We start from the raw sequence: 22,548 nt of genomic DNA, 5'->3' as shown, positions 1-22,548 counted from the left end.
CTCAAAGGTATTATGTCCCAAACTCTTCCTTCTCCAACCCACGTCATGTGCAGTGAGCCACTGCCTATTCTGTGTACCTATCCCCAACTTCATCTGCCTTCTGAAACCAAACTTCTCTGGCCAGGACAGCTACAAATGCTCCCTGCTTACACACAGGCTCCTCTACCCACCCACCCACTGCAACCACAGAACTCATCTTAAAGCATAGATCAGACCTCATCCTTCCCTAGATCCCCATCCATGTAGAATGAAATCCAAAGGCAGGGTTTGGTCTTGAAAGTCTTGCCTGGCCCAAGCCTTGTCTGGCTCCCCAGCCCAGGGAGTTGTCAGCACTAAATAAAAATTCTGTGGGCTGTCCTTGACTCCCACATCCTGGACTGCCACCTCTCCTCTCTTCTTCCTTCTTCTCTTTCTCAAGAACAAAGACTTTGAAGGCCCATCTCTCTGTTTCTGAGGAAAGTCATTAGGGTGTGGACATGGATAGTCTTACCCACTGCTTTATAAAAGACACATGAAGAGAGCAACACTAGTCCAAGAAAAGATTTTCTGATAGCGTGATTTCTGGCAAAAAGGCTGGGCCATGAGGAAGAGCTATTGAGCAAAGAATTGCTTCCATATTTATTTCTATGGGCACCAAATCAATGTTTGTTGTAAATAAATAAATAAAAATTAATAAAAGCAACTTCACCATACACTCCTTCAACACCATGAGCATATCTCTAGCACCATGTTATTTAAAAATATCTTACATATTACCTTTTCTGCTCTCCTCTCTAAACTGTGAGCTTGCTGAGGGCAGGCATATGAAGTTATTCTCTGAATCTTTTACCTCTAGCTGGGCACAGAGCAAATGCCCAGAGAGTGATGAAGGCACAGAAGCAGCAGGCAGAATCTGGCCTCCTTAGGCCTCCTTTAACCCTGTGCACATGAGGAAAGCATGGGTCAAGATTGCAGCCCACATGTCTGCCTCCCACACGCCAGGCTGTCTGGCTTTGAGCTCTCCAGGGGCAAGCCTGCCAAGGCAAGCCCAGCTTCATGCCAACGCTGGCCCAGGTCCTGGCCCCAGAAAGTGCATAGTGCAGTCTGGCTGGCTGGGCTTCTACCAGGTGAATAAGGAATTACTCCCCTCCCTGAAGATTCATTTTGAAAATATATTTAGTAACTTCTAAACAAATTGTACCAATCCTCCCAGTTTTGTTTAGTTAAATTAATTTTATTTTAATATTTCCTTTAGCCATTTAATTTATTCTAAAATCTGGCACTGCAAAGTAATAAAACCTCTCAAATATTGACAGACAGTAAATGTCACCCAGCTACAACCATCTGTTTTCCTCCAAATTCCTCAAGATGAAGAGTGTTCCATCATCATTTATTTATGGGCCTTCCTGGGCCTGTGGTATAGCTCTAAGCCTCCCCAACTCTGAATCAGGCTGAGAGGGAAAGAAGAAAAGGTTCTGGAATGAAAATGAGAAAATTTACACAGCAAAAAGAAATGGAGTAAGCTCCAGTGAAATGTGAAAGCTTGTTTACTGCTTACTCCATCAGCAGCTAATTGGTGTCCTTGGTACTGACCCTATTCTCATTTCTCACCCCCACTTCTCCCAGCCTTGCCTTGGGATGAGAGAGTGTCCTCCAGCCCCGCTTGCCTGGATAGGAGGGAGAGCAGCAGGCTGCACAACCGTCACTGGGAACTCACAGAGGCAGAACCTGGTCTGACAGCTCAGAGCCCCTCTCCTGCACCTCCTCCCAAACATCTTCTTTAGTATCTGGGGTGACAATGGAGCCCTGGCTCTGAGGGCAGCTCTCCATAAGCCAGGTGCCACATGGTGTGGAGGAAAGTCCTCAGGCATAACAGAGCCAGGTTCAAATCTTAGCCCCATCACTTGTGAACCGTGGGAGCTTAAACCTTCTTTTTCACTAGAGCCAAAGCACAGTATTCTCTGTGGGGCTGGGATATGGGCCGGCCCATAACAGGGGCCCAGGAGCCCCTGGCAACACTGGCCCCACTCTCCCAATGCCCATTGTCTCTAGAAAGAAAGGCCGTTGCCTGGGCCACTGCTCTCTGAGCCAGGGAACAGGTTAGACATCCCCAGGTGGGGGACCATAGAGGGAGACCACACAGCCCAAGGCACCTGCACACCTGCCTGTGAGTTTGAATGTACTAGTGTTTACATGGCACAATACTTACAATTTCTCTCCCTCCGGCATGCCAAGCCAAGGCAGCCACAAATATTCCCCTGCCCTCGTCCACCAGAAAGCCCCATCTGCTCAGTCTTCACTCTCTAATTGCTCTTGTGACTCCCTCCTCGCTCCCACCCACTCTGGGCAGCATATCTGCAAGGTTATATATTCATTGCAAGACTCTACTGAAGAGGGAAGCGAGGATGCCATCCAGGAAGGCGTTTAGCCCTGAACTTCTGCTGGAGCCCAGAAGGGAACGGACGGCCAGGTCATTCACTGGTCCAGCCAGCAGGCATGTCAGCACCACAACTTGCTCCAGGGACATTAGACATCACCAGTTGCCCAGAGCCCTGTGAAGAGAGAGATCAACAAGTGAGAAGATGTGCCTGTGTGCTGTCAGCAATACAGGAGAGGTTCTAGAGAAGGTAGCACTGGAGTGGAATTCTGCAGTGTTCTAGGGGGAAGAAATGGTGTGAGTGAAGGGTCAGAGGAGGGAGCCGTACCCCCATTTAGGGAACCCCACACAGCTTGTCCACTGGAGCAAAAGGGGTGAGAAAACATGAACAAGGAAGGCCGAGACCTACGACTGGGAAGAAAGCACAGAATTTAGCCAGAGGGCAATACAGAGCCAAGGCAGGTTTTAGCCTGGGGGCATTAAAGGCTCCAGTGTGAAGCTCAGACACATCCCTAGGAAGAGTTGTGTGGAGTGTCAGAAGAGCCCAGTTGAGGATGAAATGCTGAAGATAGTGGGAAAAGAGCAGATGTGGGAAGGGCCTGAAAGAGTTCTTCAAACAAAAGCCTGCCCTGTGCTTTCCTTCCATCTATGTGCCACAGGGAGGGCCTCAAAGGAGGCAGTTGACATCAGCACCACACAAACTGCCAGGGAGTATTTGGGATGGGAGTGACCCCTCAGACTCAGGAGGGGACCTCAGTGGGTGTTGTCACAGGAGAATAAGCTCAAGTAAGGCCTCTGACATTTGGTGCAATTCCTAAAGAAATGCCACAAAACATACCTTGGTGACATTTCTTCCATTTTTAATCTACGCATTTGGGTCTTCAGTTATCTTAACAGGTTCTGCTGACATCATCCTGGAAATTAACAAAGCGACTCTCACAGCTCTAAAGGAAGAAAAGGAAGTTGTGTGTTCATAGTCAAAAGAGGAGTTCATAAATTTTCACAAAATTACTAGATGTGTGTAACTTATGGCTGAGTCTATGAGGAGCAAAGAGATGGCTGTGAGGAGACAATACGATGAGAGAGCAGCTGCACACTCTGGGGTAGCCAGCTGACAACTGGGGTAGCCAGTGATAGCCCCTGGGCTCAGGGGCAGTGTTGGCCAAGATGGGCCAAGGCAGTGCTTCATTTACTTCTTATTCCAGGACGCCCGTGGACTTCACTGCATGATAGCCAGCCTCAGAATACTATACGGGCCCCAGGTGCCACCTAAGGGAGTCATGGCTCCTCCGCACACAAAGAGTCTCTGGTCCTTCCTGTCATGGCCCTTCCTGCTGCAGCAGAAATCTAAGTTGCCCAGAGACAGTGACGTCACCAAGGCTGGGCTGATGGCCGCGATGCAGGGCAGCCATGGATACTTGGATGACAAATACCACGTCAGCCACCCAGCACCCACCCCTATTGCACCATGTGTGTTCACTCAAAGAACATGCACAGGTCAAGAGCTCCTTCCTTGTGCAAGACAGCCCCTAAAAGAGAATCAACATTCAGTCTTGGTTCAGGAAGTGGGAATAGAGAAAAAGCTCTTCAGGTGTCTCAGGACACATTCCTCAAAGATACTCTGAAACTTTTGTTGCCCATTTTTCAGCAAGGACACACCAAGGTCACACAGGTGGTGAGTGGTGGAGATAAGTTTCTAAGTCCATATCTGATAGCCTAATAACCTACATTCTCCACTGGCTGCTTCTGTCTACACCAGCATCCTGAACCTTTTTGGCACCAGGAACCAGTGCTCCTATGAGAATCTAACCTGATGATCTGAGGTGGAGCAGAGGCGGTGATTCTAGTGCTGGGAAGTGGCTGCAAAAACAGATGAAGCTTCTCACACTGGCCCCACTGCTCACCTCCTGCTGTGCAGCCTGGTTCCTAATAGGCCACAGACTGGTTGGAACTGGCCCGGGGGTTGGGGACCCCCACTCTACACCAAATGACAATCAGGTGACAGTGCTTGATTGGGTATATATTTGCAAGTTCAATTCATAGTCATGCCTTATATGTTCTCTTGCATGCACCAGATATTTTACTTTAAAAGATAATAAAGAAAAGCTTTCAGAGCCAATTGAAAGCAGATCATTCCTCTCCTTGCACTCATGGGGACAGGCCTGAGGAGGAACCTCACCAGGGCATGGTGGAAAGTTTCTGGATGTCCCCTCTTGCCAGACTGTGAGCTTGTCTGTGGCCCCTGACTCATCTGGCTTTTGGGGTACTTTCTGGCACTAGTACTCTCAGCCCATCCCGGAGCCACCCCCAAAGATGGCCACAGCCGCTGCGGCGAAGGGGCCCATGGTTGCAGAAAGTGGGCACTACTGTGCCTGGGCTTCAAAATGAGGTACAGACTCTGCCACCATCAGGTAAGTCGGCCCCAAGGAGCTGTGATTTGCCAAAAGGCTGATTCCCTGTCAACATGTCCCCTAGAACCCTCTCACTAGCAGGATGAAAAGCCACCTTAGAGAGAGAAAAAAAGAACCCTGGGGGAAGTGACTCCTATGAAACAGGTATCCCACTGACTCACTCATCATGAGAGCTGCCCTACCAGAACAATCTAGGTCTAGCCTCCAAGTAGGGGTAGGAGGAGGGAAAGGAGAAGAGGACAGTGAGCTTGATCTAGAGCAGCTACCCAGTGACACAACAGTGTGGCCTGTCATGGGAGAGGGGTGGGTGGCAGGATCTGGCTATTGAGAAGACCTATGGGGAGGTAGGTTCTTCATCATGTGGCAAGGTTAGCCTGGAGGTAGGGGTCATTGGAGAGCCATCCTGGAGGCCAGCCCAGCTGGCAGGCAGGCATGGTCCAAGACAAGAAGGCAGAGAAGTGAGATTAAACCCCAAGGAGGCCAGAGGAACCTTGAATGAGTATACCCATATTCAAGCCTGACCGTTGAACCTCAGACGAGCTGCTCAGCCTCTCTAAGGCTAGTTTCCTCATCCATCTGGTGGGACTGAGAATTCCCATCTAGTAGAAGTACTGGTGGGAGGAAGTAAGATCCACAGATGATATTGAGACGTATAGAGGATATGGCAACTTCTAGTTACTGAAAGACTTCTCTGATGGCCACCTAATCAAAAGCAGCACAATAGTCATTCCCATTTCATAGATGAGACAACTGAGGCCCAGAAAGAGAAGTAACGAGTGTAAACCCACAGGAGAAGAAAGCATGCCAGGCCCAGAAAGCAGGTCTCCCCCAGTTCCAAAGACACTGCCCTTTCTCTTACACCAGCCACTTCTTTAGCATAGCCTCTTTACTCACCTCTTCCCCTGCAGAGATAAGAAGTGGAGTTATTTTCAATCTTCAAATTTTCATTCCCTAAAATTCTGGGAAATTATTACAAAACTGCAGCTGCGGCAGATAGACCAGGGTGAGGTATGGCCTTGCTGAGAAGGTGGTGCCCATCCCCCTCAAATGTAAATTGGTACAGCCACTATGGAAAACAACATGGAGGTTTCTCATAAAACTAAGAATGAATCTACCATATGATACACAATCCTTCTACTGGGTATTTACCCCAAAGACTTGAAAACCCATATCTAAAAAGATATTTGCACACTGATGTTCTTCATAGCAGCATTATTCACAGTGGCCAGGACCTGGAAGCAACCGAAGTGTCCTATGATAGATGACTGGATAAAGTAGCCGTGGTACATATATAAAATAGAATATTACTCAGCCATTAAGAAGAGATGAAATATTGCCATCTGCGACAACATGGATGGACCTCAATAATCATGCTAAGCAAAATAAGCCAGACAGAAAAAATTGAAAACCACATGATATCACTTATATGTGGGATGGACAATAGACTAGTGGTTACTAGAGGGGAGGAGGGGAGGTAGATGGGGTAAAAGGGGTCAACTATGTGGTGACAGAAAGAAATCTAACTGTGGGTGGTGAACACACAATGCAGTATATATATATGACTAACTGTTGAATTGTACACTTGAAACTCAATTGGATTTTTTTAACCAATGTCACCATAATAATTTTTTTATAATTAATTAATTAATTAAAAATGTTTATGGGTTGTCCCTCTCTGTCCCTTGACCTTCTCCACAAGGACAGCTGTGAGATACCTCCTGCCAGGCAGATCCTAGACTCGCTGTAGCCTCTGGCTACCTGTGACCTCACATGTCTCCTTCAGGGGGTCAATGACACCAAATCTTCCACACTCCTTCTCCAGGACAGTTTCTGATGCTCCCTCAGGCTGTCAGGGGACTTAAATCACAAAAATGCCATGGCAGAGACAGCTGACAGGTGCGAAGTCCCCATCAATCTTTCCACAGGACAGTTCAGGCTCTGGCTAAGAGGGATTTATGGGATGAGGGGGACACGGGACAATGCCACCCTACCCAGGCCCCTCTGGCAGCCTTTTCCTATGATCAGGAAGGGCAGCTCAAGGGGAGCTCACTCCTGCAGGCGGAGTTGGTTTCCCCAATAGGCATCTCAGGCTGCTAAGCTTACCAATGGCTCCGCTTGTTTTTCATTGTCTTCTGCATGCGTTCAAAGTATGCAAAAAGTGTGCATTATTTTTTAAATTAAGGGAGAAAAAAAACAATAAGGTTGTGTTTCGTTTTGTTTTGTTTTGTTTTGTTTTGTTTTGTTTTGAAGAGGGTTTTTCTCAAGTGCTAAGAACTACACAGGCGCCTTCCACCAGCCTGCAGGGAATAGGAACACTTGAAGAGAAGCCTGGGCATGTCTGATTTCCCAGGGAACCCTCATAAAAAGCCTTTCTTGTTCCAGGAACAATGCTGTGCTGGCAGCAGGCACAAATCAGCCCTAAAGAAACCCAAGCAGGATTCCAACCATAGCCGCAGCTGAGCTAACTGCCCCATTCAACCAGCCTCCAGCCACCAAAACCCAGCAGACACTTTGCGCCCTCTTCTTCTCTCTCCATAACCCCCACCTGAAACTCCAGACATTCTGGGCCTGGCTGCTGAGGTCTGGCCTAGGCAATTGTTCAGCATCTATGCCATTTTGGTCAGAAAAGTCTGGGTGGGTGCTTAGAGAAGGCCTTGATGATCTGGAAGGATACAAACGTTGGGGGCCCTCAATATTCCTCGTCTCTCTGCCTGCCTACCTATCCACCCACATGACCTTGGTAAGTTGCCTTACTTCTCTGTGCCTCAGTTTCCTGATCTCTACAGAAGGGTAACAATAACGCCCACTTTGTACAGTAGAGAAAAGGAGAAAAATGCTTAGGCAGGAGTTGCCTTGAGCACCCATGCATTCACAGTCATTACTATCAATGTTAATTTAATAATTTACCCTTAAGCAAACAAGTATCAAACGCCATCTGAGTCTCTGTGCTTGAATTCGCTACTCCAATGAATACTTGATTCTTCATTGCCACTTTAAATTCTACCCACAATTTGGTGTGTCAAGACAGGAATTATCCTCACCATGTGACAGCTAACAAACATGATCAGCTCCTTACATTGTCATTGAGCCTCTGCAGGGCAGAGCACTAGGTTTGTGGAACACAAAGATGAGAAGCCCTTGCCCTGTTTTGAGCAACCTTATACTTTAACACAAGAAAAATGGGTTGTTTTTAAGTCACAAGTCACTTGTGTCTGGTTAATCAGAGCTGCCTGGAGCAGTGTATTGAAAAGGATTTTGAAGCTGCCTGTCAGTTCAGAATAGAAGTGCTGTGTGGTGGCTAAATGATGCCTACCATAGGCACAGGAGGGGCCTAAGTAGTGGGTTAGATACAGGCGGTAGTTTAAGGAGGAGCCAAAATTAGAACACAGGTCTCTTGTGCTCAATGTGGTGAGCACAGGCATAACACCATCAAAGTACTTGAAAATTAAGGAAAATTTTACAGCTTTCATTTTCTATTTTGATGAAAAGTCACCATTTGCTATGAACAGAATTGTATCCCTGTCCCAAATTCATGTGCTGAAGCCCTAATCCCCAATGTGACTATTTGAGCATAGGGCCTATAAAGAGGTGTTTACAGTTAAATGAGGTCATAAAAGTAGGGCCCTGATCTGATAGGACTGGTGTCCTTATAAGAAGAGACAGGGCTCAAGGAAGGAAATATGGCAATAGCCCAGCAGAATAAAAAGAGGGATGTGATGAGAATTAGGGAGAAGCAGTTGTCTCAATAGACTGGAAAGAGAACCTGAGCACCTGGCTGAAGAGGGTGCTGGGCCTTCTTAGAGCAGGAAAGCTCTCCCTGCTGTAAGCTCCCAGCAGGAGGGAAGGTAGATGAGCACACACTTCCCTGGCTCCTGGGTGCCAGGCTCTTCTCACAGTCTCCTCCAAAAAGATGCCTTCCAGCTGATCAGTCAGGACCTAGGCTGTCAGCTTCAGGGCTGGTCCCTCGCCCACCAGGCTCCAGATCTCTGTCTAGCCAGCCTATGAATAATACATGAAGCACCATTTTGAATATAAAGCATAGCATGTAAATACTATCTCTGAATTCTAAACACAGTCCTGCCTTTGAGGACAATTACCCATTTCAAAGTATTCTCCCATCCATTGTTTGCCTTTTCAACAGCCCTGTTGAAGTGGTTTGGGGATGATGCCATTTTATCCATTTGGCAGGTGAGAAAATTGAATCTCCAAATATTAGTATATTAGTCAGGGTAATTAATGCTGGCTGCTATAACAACTAAAAAATTTGGTTTAACACAATACAAGTGTATTTCTCATTCATGCAAACCCATTACAGGTGCTCTGGTCTGTGGCTCTCCTGGGAGTTCAGGGATTCCAGCTCCTGCTATTTTGTAAGAGCACTGTCTGTGAGGGTCTTTGGGGTCCTCCTCTGGACCCTTGAATTCTGCTGGTCAATGAGTAAAAGTGTGGAGAACACACAAGATGAGGCTCTGCCAGGCCTGAAGGTTGGTATACCTTACCTTTCTGTCCATGTTCCATTGGCCAAAACACAGTCACCTGACCTCAACTTTATGCAAGGGATGCTAGGAAATGTAGCTCAAGTGTGCCCACGAAGAGGTACTGGAACTGGGAGCATCTGGCCAGTTCACATATGCTCCAGGTTAGATGTCCAGGTTCTGGTTCCCTGAACCGTACTACCCACCCTCCCATTGAATTTCCCCACACATGTCCTCTCTGAGCCTACTCCTGGGACAGGGACTGAATTAAGACTTCAAACTGAAACCTCTACATGTAGCTTTAGTTATAAGATGTTTGATTAATTAAATACCAGAGAAGTGTAAAGGGACAGGAAGACATTATATTCACCTAAGAGGAAATTGCAAGGAGGGAGATTAAAACCACATTTGAATTACAGAAAAAATAATTGGCAAAGTTCCTGGAATCCAATACATTCCTGTAATGAGTTGCTACCCGGGTGGAATTCTCTCCCCAAATGCAAAGCAATACTCGTGTCAGATTCCAGGAGACCCAACTTAATTACAATCTAGTTAGATATTAAAGTTGTAGCTACTCAAGTGCAGCAACAGTTGCCTAATTACCAGGTCTCAGGGGGGAGTCTACAATCAGTTTTTAAAGGAATATCTCTTCCATGTAGCACCTTTCCACAAGGGCCCCTGGAATCTTTCCAAACATTAACATCCCTTTAGGAAGTCTCAGGCATGTTGACAAAATTTGGAGTCTCTATCAGTAGAAAAGGTCTGACTCGGACACTGAACCACAGAACTGTGGGGACATTGTTTCAAGGTCCAAACTACAAAAAAGGAGAAGCAAAGTGGTATTGCCAAGGGTGGAGGGGAGTGTTCCAGGAGGTGTGTGGTAGGAGTCAGGAGACCTGGAATCCTGTCCTAGTTCTGGTCAGCTTTGAATTCCGAAACACTCGTGTTCATGCAAAGAAGTGCCTCACCATGAGTCAGTGGGAGGTTCCTGGGTCAGGATGTCTGCACAGCTAAGCTAGGACATCAGGATGCAGGAAAGTGGGTCGGAAGGCCTGAACATGGCCCCCAGTGCCTTTGCGCAACTGAGAAGTACTTGATAGAAGGAGAGCCTAGAGTGTGGGGGCAGGAGGTGGATATACTGCCAGGCAGGGAAGAAGGGGGTGGGATCCCCTTTAGCTCTGAAGGGAGAAGACACCTGAACAATGACAACTGGGGACAGAATGCTGCAGAGAGAGGGAAAAGCATCCACAAAGAACACCTGAAACAGCCTGGCCTCTTTGAGTGAAGCACATGCTTCAGGGTGGAGATGCAGCTGGCAGGTGATCGACAGTGGTGCAAGACAGGGAGAGGCTGTCACTAGAGCCTCAGGACCTCACAGCTGAGCACAAGAGTCTGGGCTTCCCCTTAAATAGGAGGCATTCTCAGGACCATCCCATCCCTCACAGTATTTCCCAATACGGACAGAATCTTTCAAGCCGTGGAGAGGAGCTATACTTGCTGCATCTTCACTTGCCCATGACAACTTCTAATACAGTGCCCAGAACTGGCTGCCAAAAATTCTCCAAATTCATCACCTTCACTGCAGGCCAGAAAGTACACCTTTAGCTCCCACCAGCTTCTCTCCTATAAAGGGAAAACAGGAAAGTCTCAGCCACTTGCTTTAGCCAACCAGTGAACAGTCTCCCACCTAAGTCTGACCTCTCTCTCCCAGCCTCTCTAAACATCAGTGCCTTCTTGCAAGCCCACACATTCTTCTTCTGTAGCCTTCCCCAGGAAAGATTTGCCTTCTTCTTATAACCCTTGCCTGTCCCACACAGGGCCTCATCCATCTGTCTCGCTGATGACATTAGAGAAATGTGGGTATGTCCCCAATACTGCACAGCCTGGGATGGTGCCCACAGTTGTTGGGTAGATCACATGAATAACCTAGCAAATAGGTGGAGAGCAGGGAGCTTAATAAAATACCTACCTCCTGATGCAAAGATCTTTTCACCAAAATCTGTTTTCTTCCTTCCTTCACTCTTTATTCCAATGATTTTTAGCTGCTATCAGTATGACCTATGGTTTGTTTGCAGCTATAGGGAAGGCAAAGGAAGAGAATATCCAGAAAGGAAATGGCCTTCATTTCCTCTGGGATGAAAAGACACGTGGGGTACCATGGGTTCAGGCTACTTTTTATAGCAAAACCATTTATGTTATCTACTGCTATGTAACAAATTACCCCAAAATTAGCAACTTAACACATATTTATTATCTCACCATTTCTGTGGGTCAGATTCTGGACTTGGCTTGACTGAGGGCCTCTGGCAAGGGTCTCTCATGAAGATGTAGTCAAGCTATCAGCAGGCTGTGTGGTCTCATCTGATGGCTTGACTGGAAACTCTACTTTCACAATCTCTCACACGGTTTTGACAGGCCATGGTCCCTTACCATGTAGGCTGCTCCACAGAGCTGCTTCCTGACATTACAGTTGGTGTTCCCCTCCAGGATGAGTGATCCAACAGAGAGCAAGGGCATCCAAGATGGAAACCACAGTTTTTTTGTAATCTGATCTTAGAAGTGACATCCCACCACTTCAGCCATTAGTATGTTCATTAGAAGTGCATAAGTCCAACCTACATTCAAGAGGAGGAGATTACACAAGGGCACAATCCCAGGAAGAAGGGAGTCTTGGGCCATCTCAGAGGCTGCTTACCATATTTTTGTTTTTATAGCAGATCTCATTTTCCAATACTGTCCATAACATGCTCTTCTGGAACCATATGCTCTTCTAGAACCATGTGCTCCTCTAGAATCATATGCTTTTCTAGAACTCTGCTTCTCTATAATTTTGCCACCCACCCATCAAAAGGTGGAGCCAATGTTCCCACTCCTTGTACCTGGGTAAGACTTTGTGAAGGTTTTAATCCATATTGAGGGGCATAAGTTATGCCTTGTGACTTTAAAGGCTTTCAATTTGTTTTCTGGAGACACTCACTTTTGGAACTCAGCTGCCCTGCTTTAAAGAAGCCCAAGCATCCCACAGAAAGGAGCTGAGACCTCAGGCCCAAAGCCCAAGCTAATCCTCTAGCTGACAGCCAGCACTAACATGCCATGTGAGCATGCCATCTTGGAAGGGACTCCTCAGGTGATGCCACTAGCAGCCCAAATTGAAGATTCACAAGAAAGAAAAATTGTTATTCTTTAACTACTAAATCTTGGGGTGACTTCTTACCCAGCGATAGATAATCAATTCAATTTCCAAAAGTCCCTTCCCAGTTGAGGGGTGAGCCTGAGGGACCCCCAGGCCAGCATTGGCAGGAAGAACCCATGAAACCATCCAGGTGGGAATGACTGTGACTCTAGCACAGACAAGAGAGTCTGTTGGAGTAGGGGATGAGATTTCACCTGGGGTCTAGGAATCCTGAGAAGTGTGAGTCTGTTGTAGAGAGGGTCACTCAAACAGCAGTCTGAAGCCCAGTGGAGGGCCATGATGGGCAGGCCAAACACTCTGCAGGGAACTCATAACAGCTCCCCTGGGTATATATGCCTGGCTAGAGTAAGTAGGACCTGACTTGAAATGCACATCCAATTTCAGCTGCAGGGGAAAGAATGTCAGAGTTCTTGCTGCCCAGGGACAGCTGCCACAGACGGCAGCCACATTCAAGTGGTGACTGGGCCACAGAGACTCCAGCTCTCAGGCTGGCCTGAAGAGAAGAGGAGGAAGCTGGAATGGCATTCCAGCCTGGGTGCCATCCTGGCCAGGCATAGAAAAATGGAGCACAGAGAATTTTCCAGGTGCCACAGATCCCAAGCCCTCTTCATCTAAATGTCAGTAACTGCCTTCCTGTAGGTGGGCAAGAAAGCCAAGGTCACAGTTCAGGAAAACCCTCTCACAAAAGAACTTCTTGTAACCACATGCAGATGTTCGTAGTCTTAACTCCAGACTCTCTCACTGCCCATCTCAACAATGTACGTATCCTAAAGAGACTTTGAACATGGAAATGGCAAGTCTTGCAAGGAAAATGCAGGATGTGAGAAAGTCAAAGAAAGGTGGTGGAGAGCTGCATCCCTACACCCTTGGAAAGAGGGATCAGCGGGCCAGGGGGGAGGGGCAGGGACAGGTGACTAGCTGAAGAGGAAGAACCCCTGCCCCATAGCAAGAAGGAGGGCAGTGGGCTACCAACTGGGCACCGAGGCTCCCAGGGTTCTCAGGAAACATGATGAATCAGCAGTTTTCTTTTCAAAAGTGACCCTTTCTATGATCATATCACAAGTACCAGATGTCCAGCTTTCTCAGTAGCATCATGTACACACACACACATTCATCATCATCATCATCATCATCATCATCATCATCATCTTTGCATAGGAGTAATCATAACCAAAATTTAAGAATAAAGTAAGATTGAGCTTTTTAAAAAATGTTTACATTTAACATTTTAATATGATGTCCCAAGCAAATAGTTCCCTATGATATTTTGGTCCCTAAATTAAGTGATATCATTTTTTGTGGCCTTTTTTCAGTACCATGTGCTCTGGAGCACAGTCCCCCTGGTAGGAGCACTGCCCTCACTACCGCCCCCTGGTGAGAGGACGAGTAAGGCCTGGCAGGGCCCAGCAAATTTCTTCTGGCAACTCCTAGAGCCATGAGGTAGGACTAAAAGGAGCCCGGAGCCAACAGTTCTACACAGATCCTGGCTTCCAGGCAGAACCAGGCCAGAAAGGAAGCAGACATGCTTGGAATTCCAAAAATGCATCCCTTTCTCAGGCCTCTGCTTGCTTCCCCAGGCCTCCTAGGACTCAGAGAGTGGGGCTGGGAAAGCAAACCTGACCCCCACCCCTCTAAAAGACAGGGAGAAACTCGTGCCCCACCCCAGCCTATCCTGGGATTTCCTCTGCATACCCCCAAAGCTGCCTGTGTGCCAGTGGACCAGCTCTAAGGAGGAATACTAGACCCCATCTCTCCTGATAATGCAGCCTTCAGTGACCCACCCTAGGGCTATGATCTTTAGTCCCCTTTCCTCTCACCTCCAACTCCATCCCCCAGACACAAGGGGACAGGAGCGAATCTTAGTCAGTCCCCCTCCCACTGATACCTGGTAAACTCTTATTTTTTCTTAAGAGTTCTGAATGTATCTTATCCAGAAAGAAGGCCCTTCATGACATTGGTCACAAGAAGTCACAGGCTGGTAGAAAGAGGGGGCTCACCCAACAAAACACAAACTCCATAATGAACTCCAAGAAATTGGTCTGGCATTGAGGGTTGGGAAGAACCTACCACTAAGAAAAGATTATGTATCTGAGACCCAGCTGGACTACCTCCAGCAGGCAAGTATGTGCCCACGATAGCAGACAGCAAACAATAGACAAGACATGGCGGACAGAACACAAAAGATAGAATACAGCAGACAGAGGACAGCAGAGGACAGGGGACAGCAGACAGGACACAACAGACAAGACATAGCAGAGAGCACACAGCAGACAGAACATGACAAACGGAGGAAGTGGACAAGGAAGAGCAGACGGGACATGGAAGACAGTATACAGCAGACAAGGGAAAAAAGACAGGAAATGGCAGGCAGTAGACGGCAGACAGGACACAGCAGATGGAACACAGCAGAAAGGGACAGCATACGAGGAACAGCAGACAGGGAAATCAGACAGGGACAGGAGGCACGATGCAGCATAGAGGGGACAGCAGACAAGACACAGCAGATAAGGGACAGAAGACAGGAGACAACAGACAGGACATGGGAAATAGGACACAGTGAGACAGGATGTGGGAAATAGGACACAATGAAACCAAGGATCCTTATGACTAGGCAAATTTAGTTTTAAATCTTAGCTGTAGAAATCCTCTCCTTCTCCCCATTCCCATCCGTCTCCCTCTCTCTCAAGCCCCTCTGCCCCTCAGAGACCTAGCCTCTCCCCTGGGTAATCAGTAACCCCAGAGGTAACAGAAGACAGTAGCCCAGACCTAACTAATGGTCACAGAGTCATGACTTTTGGCAGGTTAAAGAAAACAGCTTGACCTAGGATACGTTTCACCACTTGCGCCCTGAGGTAGAATGACCCCCTAGCTACCTTCCCATGAGACCAGACAGAGGGAGTCTGAAAAATACCTCAGAACTGCCCTCAATATCAAAACAAACAAAAAAAAGATTCATTACCTCACCTCCAACTGTTGTAGCCGCCAGCCCCCAATAGACACACGGACCACCAGAAACCAATGAGTTATAGGAAGCACACTCTTTATTCAGCCAGCTGGGTCTGCCAGGGATATGCAGACCCCAAATTAAGCAGCCCCGAAATGTAGAGGTACAGAGTTTTTAAGCCCTAAATCCCATTCCTCATTCTGTCTGAACACAAAAGTCTATTTTTCTTCTATTTACTAACTGTCAACCCACAAGTCGGTTGTGCAAGCGGGAGTACAGAAGCAGAAAGCTTATTGTTAGAATGTTATGTTCCCATGGGTGACAACCTATGTTCCCATGGGCGATAGCCAAGCAGTAATTTTCCAGCCAGCACACAACCAATCAGCTCCTAGTGAGATAGGACATCACTTGTAAAATTCTTAATCTTTTAGCAGGAAATGAAATGGGACATCTCTTCCCTCCTTTCTTTGGAAAAAGGCTCCCTCCCTCAAATCCTGATAATTGTCCTGGCACTCAGATCCTCTGGCTATTGATAAGGGTGATCAGCCCATTGTTAAGCAGAAACTGTGTTAAACCAGGCAGGGCTCTTAAGAGCCTGTTGGGTGGAGAGGACTTTAAGCCAAAGGTCTTTCTTTTTACTCTTTTAGAAGTATATTAACCAAGCCTGTTTCCCTTTACTCACTTAATAGGCAAATCACTAATAGAAATTAATAGATGTATAATTTAAATAAAGAGTTTGTATTTTCTTTTCCTTGTCTAGGGACTGAGGTGGCACTTCAGCAGGAAACTCAAGACCCCACCCTGACCAAGGCACAAAGGGAAAGAACTCCATGAAACCCCTGTAGACAGACAGGGACTACGGACGGCCATTCTCAGCAGGAAGCAGAGACGGAAGAAGAGACATTCCGTCCCTCAACATCCACACTAATAATAAAGGGGTTCATGGCTCTTAGAAAAGAGCTAGGCAGGAAAGTTAGTTAGGGAGTTTCACGTCTGCCTGCAAAGACACTGAGGTCATCCTATTTTAGAAGGGATCTGCCCTAATCCGCCCACAATTAAGCAAGCCAGAAGGCATTTTTTTTAACTCACACAAAGAAACCAGTAGGCAGAGATTTAGGTACCAGTTTAAGCCAGTCGCTCGCACATGCCCATTGAAGACCCCAATGACCTTCAACTCACCTGAGTTTCATTATACCATCATTATGATATGATGCATATGGCCGGAATTTCATTAATATCATTATAACAGATGGAATTCTGGGAACAAACATGCACGGAAAGCAAAATGATGAATCACTGAGTCTTGTCAATCTTAGTTGTCAATCAAGGAAGCCCATTCCTCTAAGAAAAGTAACCACCCACAGCAAAAAGGGATAAACACCCCGAAGTGTTTGTTACCAGACCTTTCGAGCCACACTTCTCTTGCTCAAGGCCCGCTTCCACATCTGGAAGTGTACCTTCCTTTCTAATAAAACTTTTCTTTTCTACTGTATTTCGGTGACTTGCTCAATTCTTTGTTCGAGACATCAAAAATCTGGACAACGCACCAGGAGAGGACCCCACTCTCCAGTAACACCAGTATAACCCCTAAACCCCTAACCCACAGTGTCTTGTGATTTTGCCCTATATAATCTGTTACCTACACACCATCAAGGAGCCAGGTCTCAAGAGCACGAGCTTACCTGTGTCTCCAAGCTTGGTGCCATTTCCTTAAATAAACCTCTACTTTCTTTGCTGCAAATTCCTGTCCATGTATCCTGGCTTTGATTCATGCAGACAAAATGAACCCCTTAAGTTCAATAACAACAACAGACAGGACACAGCAGACAAGGACAGCAGATGGGATGACAGATGGGACAGCAGAAAAGACACAGCAGACAGGGGCAGCAAATAGGACATAGCAGAAAGGGACAGCAGACATGGGACAGAGTGGACACAACAAACAAGGGACAGAAAACAGGGAACGACAGACAGAAAACAGCATATAAGACAGCAGATAAAACAAGGGACAGAAAACAGGGAACAACAGACAGAAAACAGCATATAAGACACAGAGCACAAGGACAACAGACAGTAGACAGGACATGGTAGATAGGGGAAAGCATATAAAACATGGTAGACAGGGACAACACATTAAACAACAGTCATCTTTCTGGCACTTCTGCTGTTGGAAACCCTCCAGCACTCTTCGTCTATGCTGGGAAGTGGGAGGAGAAAAACGCATGCATTGAGCTCACCTCCAAGTTTGATGGCAGCGGTTCTAACACAAAATGGTTTTATTTTTCCTCCTGTCACTACTCTCAGCCTATGTGACAAATCTCTTTGGGCATGTCCCAGTATTAAAAAATCTAGTCATACTGAATAGTGTCCCTGTAATGTAGAGAGGAGGCGAGAGAATTAAAATGTTAACCAAGATACATTCAGAGACTGCAATACACTGATCAGCTCTGCAGCCAGGCAAAGAGGACACTTTCAGAACAAAGGGAGATTTCTGCTGGGATTACTAACAACCCATTACCCTACCTGTGAAGGGGAAACAAGAATCATGAGTCATTCCCTATGACTAAACCTATGGATTAAAGGCTGGGAACTGCCAGCAGGCCTTTCACTCTAGGTATTCTTGCCTTTTCACGCTACATACACTTCTCCTTCTTCACTATATGTCCATATCAAAGGAAATGGGTTAACAAAGTCTATTAAACTATAACTCACAGGAACTAAAGAATGATATATAAACTGAATTCCCCAAATACTCAGAGTCCCTCCCAGTGCATTTACTCTTTCTCTCCCACTGAGCTCGCTCTATTGTCACTGTCCCTCTCACTGTCACTCTCTCTGTCTCTCTCATGGTCCCTCTCACTGTCTTTCTCTTGGTATTCTGCACTCTGTCCCTCTCAGTGCTTTTACTGTCTCTCTCACTGTCTCCTTACTCTCTGTCTCTGAGAGGAGACCACACTCTGTCTGTGGAGTGTTATCTCTTTTCTAATAAACTTTTTTTTTTTACTAACTTTGGCGTGTGTGTTGAATTTTTTCTACACTCTCCACCAAAGACCCTCTTCTCTCATTGCAAGTCTTGTCTCCCCACACCAACTCTGAGAAATTTGCCTTGTCCTGTATCAATGCATCTAGTCTCATTAAAATTCATTCTCCTGTCTATGGCCATGCCACCCTGAACACGCCCAATCCCATCTGATCTCGGAAGCTAAGCAGAGTCGGGCCTGGTTAGTACTTGGATGGGAGACCACCTAGGAAGACCAGGTGCTGTAGGAGTAAAAAATAAAAAATAAAAAATAAATAAGGGATTGTAAGCTGACAAATTCCTTGCAATCTGTGAGGTCAACCAAAGTTTGCCTCACTTAAAAAAAAAATTTCATTCTCCTGTCCATGCTCCACTCACATGGCAGGGAGATGGTAGGCTAAGGGAGAAGACCTTCTCATCAGACATGTCCACACCTCTGCAGAAGTGCCAGACAAATTTCCTTCCACAGCATAGGGGCACTCTTCAGGAGGGTGGTCCCAGGGGACTCTCTCCACTCTTGTCTGCCATCTACTCTTTCAGTCTCCCATCAGAGCCCAGCACTCTTATGGGAGTCCACAGCACACTCAAGGCCACTGATGGCTAATGAAATGTGTACTGTGTATTTTACGTTGTACAAATTTCTCAATTTAAAATTGTGATAGTGAACATAGATAAATATAACCATGGTGTGCTGGTAAATGTAAACAACCAGGTCTCCATCAATAAAGTTGTGATATGTAGTATTTTCCAATTTCTATTGTGTAAATATTCTCATCATGGCCAATTTTAGGCTGCCAAAGTCATGTCATAGACACAGAGGCGGCAAATAGGTGCACAATCAGCCGGTGAGAGGCAGCCCAGCTCAGCACACCACTAGAGAAAGCACACATAAAAAGGTCTTCAGTCACTTTTAAGAGTGTAAAAGAGTCCTGAGATCAAAAAGTTTGAGGACCACTACTCTACATTGCACCTGATCAAAACATGTACGAAGGACTGCAGGCACCATCGGGACGGGAGAGGCAGAGGACTTCGTCCCCACCTTCTGAAAGCTCCAACCTAACTGAGGAGTCCCTGGTGGAAGACTCTAGCAACTGAAGAGTCAATTCCATCAGGAAGTGTGGCAGGAGGGCTGAGAAAGGGGATGGAGACTAGGTATCCTACAGCTAGAGGCGAGTACAGTGGTGAGAGCTTAGGTTCTGTTATCAGGTGAACCTGGCTTCTACTGAAATCAGCTATAACCAGTTCCTTAGCACTGCTTTCTGGACTGCTTTGAGCCACATTCCTCACCAAGGACCCCAGAGGCACACTGCTGATGGCATGCTGAACTAGGACACAAATGGAGCAGCAAGAAGACTGATGGTTTTGATGCAGGACAGGGCAAATTTCCCTGAGTCGGGGGAAACCAAGCCCTGCACCAAGAGAAGAAGAGGGTCCTTTGGCATAAAGTGTAGAAAGAATTCAACACACACCAAAGCTAGTGTCAAAAAGAAAGTTTATTAGAAAAGGGGTAACATTCCACAGAGTGTGGTCTCCTCTCAGAGGCAAAGAATGAGAGGGACAGTGAGAGGGAACCTGAGTATTTGGGCAATTCAGTTTATATATCATTCTTTAGTTCCTGTGAGTTATAGTTTAATAGACTTCGTTAACCCATTTCCTTTGATATGGACATATAGTGAAGAAGGAGAAGGGTATGTAGCGTGAAAAGGTAAGAACACCTAGAGTGAAAGGTCTGCTGGCAGTTCCCAGCCTTTAATCCATAGGTTCCCCATGGTTTTAGCCATAGGAAATGACTCTTGGTTCCTGTTTCCCCTTCACAGTTGTGGGGAATGGGTTATTAGTAATCCTAGCAGAAATCTTTCTTAGTTCTGAAGGTGTCCTAGCCTGGCTACAGGGCTGATCAGAGTATTGCAGTCTCTGAATGTGGCTTGATTAACATTTTCAACCCTCTCGCCTCCTCCCTACATTAATTTGAAGAGTGATTTACAGGGAAAAAGACCTTTCTGGAAGGCAGCCAGACAAAGCCAAACAGATTACCCAGGAGTTTATGCACCACCCCTTAAACTCACCCATAACAGTAGTGGAGCTACGGAGTTCAAGGCCTAATGGGCTCCATGATCATCCTGATCTTGCCAGTTCCCACCAGGTTTTTTCCCAGCATTTCCACCAGCCCAGATCTGATCTAGGAGCTGGGAGCCCCAAGAAGAATAATGCTGCTATGCCCTTGAGCAGATGGAGAGACAGACAGGGAAACTCAGAAGGCCTGGAGGAGCCACAAGGTGCTGACAGCAGCAAAACCCAAAGAGGGCATTGGCCAGTCCATTGGTCACGGTGGTCTGAGGGGGATCTTTCATGGAAGAAACATGTGCCAGGCTATGAAAGTACAGCAAGGACGCCTCACATCCATGAAAAAGAACAAATGTCCTTAGGAGAGGAAATAGCAATGGCAAAGGTATAAAACAGCCTTGGAACTATAAAGCAGGACCTCTGAGTTTCCAGAGGCTAGAAAAGTACTAGGATTGTGGCAGCCTGACCCTGCGTGACCATTTCCTGCTCAAATGAGTTAGTTTCTGACTTCACCACCCCACTTCCCCAGGACTCTCTGGCTGACGCTGACGGGGCAGTCCAAAGACCTGCTTAACTGATTAAACCGGTTTCCTTATAGTTTGGCAGCCAATCAATATTCTCCTTATGTTCTCCTTCCTTATATGGAATATCTATAGCTGTGTAGGAATGCAGAAGTACAAGATTGTATAAAACTGCCCGTTATGTTGCAATTGGGGCTCAGCCTTTGGATAAGAATCTGCTGAGCCTGTGCCGGCCTCATATAACGCTGCTTCCTGCTTATAGCCTCAGTGTCCTGGCTCTCCTTTCAAGAAGTCCTCAACAGGATGAAACCATGGTCCTTATGCCCTGAGGGGCATTCTGTGTAGAAAACAATGGCTGCTAAGTGTAAATTCCTTCTGATCACCTAGCTAGAAACTCCAAACTGCAGAGGTTTTCTATCTCTCACATGCTCTGCCCAGAAAGTTCTTTCACGCCCCACTTCTAGGGTAGGGGTGACCAGGCTGCTCCACCTCCCTCTCCCTGTCCTGGGACACATCCTGCACAGTCTCTCCTGTGGGTGCTAGGCTGAAAGAAGGGAAGCTTAGAACTGTTGATGACCATCTTCCTCCCTACAAAGAAGACATGAGACCAACACAAAGGAGAAAGCAAAATCAAGGGCTAGAGTGAACACAGGCCCCATCTCTGGAGTTCATCTTACCTCCAAGTCCTGGGTGTCCCAGGTGAATAACAATAAATGCCCTTTTTGCCCAAGCAGGATGACTCAGGTTTGGTTTCAGTTTACATTTTTATTTGCAGGAGCATAGTCAGCAATGGGGAAATGAGGAAACAGATCATTAAACAGGAGGAGTTAGCAGCTCTCAGGGCTGAGAGTGAATTAGCAAACAGTAAATGCTTGACATAGCATCACCTTCATCTTTGTCATCATGACCCCATCTATTGACTTTAAAATGTGTCAAGTGCCTTTTACACAACCCATCCCATTTAATTTCCCCAACGCCCATAAGAAAAGCAAGACACATTCCTCCAACACATATAATATAATTGAGAAAACAAAGGCTCAGAAAGGCTAAGTAATGTGCCCAAGGTCACCAAGCTGGTAAACGGCCAGGCCAGGATTTGCCCCAGGCCTGACTGACTCCACAGCTCTCAGCCCCAAAACCTGGAGGTTAAGTGTGAGAACCCATGAGTCTCAGACACACCATCAGAAACAACACTAATGCTCTTCTGAAAAAGCTGAAGTATGGAAAAAACAGAATGGGGTTTCCAAATCCTCAACACATGCTACACTAATTGGGCAAAGTAAGGCACTACCATCAAAGCTTATTTCACTCAAATTGAACTCAGGAACCCTCATTATTGTCCCAGGGCTGTGGGATGGCTTGAACAGTGAGACGGATGGTCAGACTCCTCTCTGGTGAAGGTAGGGGCGAGGGTTATCGACCTAAGCTCACCATATTTGATAGCTGGGACAGGGAATAAAGCTATGCTCATATGCACACTCAGCCTCCCAGGCTCTCAGGACCTACAATAGTCACAGAAGTGAAGTAGACATAGGGAAACCAACACCACAACTTACCCCCAACTC

At 46.6% G+C, this 22,548-nt stretch overlaps 1 long non-coding RNA gene and 1 other non-coding gene across 9 annotated transcripts; one reads left to right on the top strand and one right to left on the bottom strand.

Annotated features, from left to right (window-relative positions):
• Positions 1-771: 771 nt before the first annotated feature.
• On the bottom strand, positions 772-21,949 carry LOC120592533 (uncharacterized). Of its 8 annotated transcripts, none has more exons than XR_005650134.1 (8): positions 17,617-18,264; positions 16,559-16,636; positions 11,502-11,857; positions 11,212-11,317; positions 10,817-10,865; positions 8,539-8,766; positions 3,195-3,300; positions 773-2,531 (listed from the first exon to the last, which is right to left on the bottom strand). It is a non-coding gene; the product is annotated as an uncharacterized LOC120592533 (long non-coding RNA). The 8 variants fall into 8 exon arrangements; XR_005650132.1 differs by lacking the exon at positions 17,617-18,264 and adding an exon at positions 17,062-17,262 and having other exon boundaries at positions 774-2,531; XR_005650139.1 differs by lacking the exons at positions 16,559-16,636; positions 17,617-18,264 and adding an exon at positions 21,661-21,949 and having other exon boundaries at positions 775-2,531.
• LOC120592555 (5S ribosomal RNA) lies at positions 18,531-18,649 on the top strand. The gene has a single exon (XR_005650140.1). It is a non-coding gene; the product is annotated as a 5S ribosomal RNA (ribosomal RNA).
• Positions 21,950-22,548: the final 599 nt, after the last annotated feature.

This window comes from Pteropus medius, unplaced genomic scaffold, assembly GCF_902729225.1.
Source record: "Pteropus medius unplaced genomic scaffold, Ma_sr-lr_union100, whole genome shotgun sequence".
NCBI lineage: Eukaryota > Metazoa > Chordata > Mammalia > Chiroptera > Pteropodidae > Pteropus > Pteropus medius.
The sequence above is the reverse complement of the archived record's forward strand: the minus strand, read 5'-3'. Positions and strand labels throughout refer to the sequence as shown.